The following is a 1185-nucleotide window of genomic DNA, read 5'->3' as shown; positions in this document are numbered from 1 at the left end:
GGGTTACGTGTTAGTTTTTGTCTGTTTCGCTACTAAAGCTATCCACCTCGAGGGTACAAGTGAAATTTCAACTCAGGCTTTCTTAGCAGCGTTTGCTCGCTTCTTCTCCCGTCGTGGTTCTCCAAATGCTATGTACTCGGATAATGGCACAGCTTTTGTCGGCGCTTCCAATATCTTAGACTCGGAAAAATCGCAATTCCTCTCGCTTTTGCGTCGAAAATTACTTGATCAAAATAGCTTTGTTCTTTTAGACTGGCACTTTATCCCTCCAGGAGCGCCGCACATGGGCGGTCTTTGGGAAGCAGGGGTAAAGAGTTTTAAACTGCATCTCAAACGAATCTCTCATAGTCAGAGTTTTACGTACGAAGAATTCTCCACTATGCTAGCCCGCATTGAAGCCTGTCTCAATTCGAGACCGCTCAGCCCTCTAAGCGATAATCCAGATGACTTGTGCGCACTGACCCCTGGACATTTCTTAATTGGAAATGCACTTTTATCACCCCCAGAACCAGACTTGTCTGATCATTCACTAAGCTATGTGAATCGCTGGCAAAAATTGAAGATTTTGCACCACCACTTTGCCCAGAGATGGAAAGAGGAGTATCTAAAAGAACTCCACAAACGCTTCAAATGGAAGTTTCCTCAGCGTGATTACGCTATCGGCGATCTAGTCATTATAAGACAAGAAAATTTACCCCCTAACCAGTGGCGCCTTGGCCGTGTCGAAAACGTAGTTCGCGGTAAAGATCAAAGAGTCAGAGTCGCCGACATACGAACTGCCAATGGCATAGTAACCAGGCCAATCGTGAAGCTCGTATTACTGCCCAACCCTGAACAGCTTTAATATTGTTTTTTCTATCTATTTACAGCAACACCAATGCCCCTTTCACAGCGTAGAAGTCTTTCTCCCTTAGAAGAAAGAGGTCGTAACAACCGTCAACCTAATCTCCGTCGTAATAAACATTTTGATTGCCGTATCTGTCACAAAAATCACCCGCTCCGAAAGTGTCTAAAATTTAAGAGGATGAATGTTGCAGAGAAAGAGAAAGTAGTCAAACGATACCGATATTGCGAAAACTGTCTGGCACACTCGCATCTAGTCAACCGCTGCCGTAACACAGATCGCTGCCGACAGTGTGGTAGTAGGCATCACACCCTATTACATCGCCACGAGCGTTTACGGCA

The sequence above is a fragment of the Lucilia cuprina genome, chromosome 2, assembly GCF_022045245.1.
Source record: "Lucilia cuprina isolate Lc7/37 chromosome 2, ASM2204524v1, whole genome shotgun sequence".
Classification (NCBI taxonomy): Eukaryota; Metazoa; Arthropoda; class Insecta; order Diptera; family Calliphoridae; genus Lucilia; species Lucilia cuprina.
The sequence above is the reverse complement of the archived record's forward strand: the minus strand, read 5'-3'. Positions refer to the sequence as shown.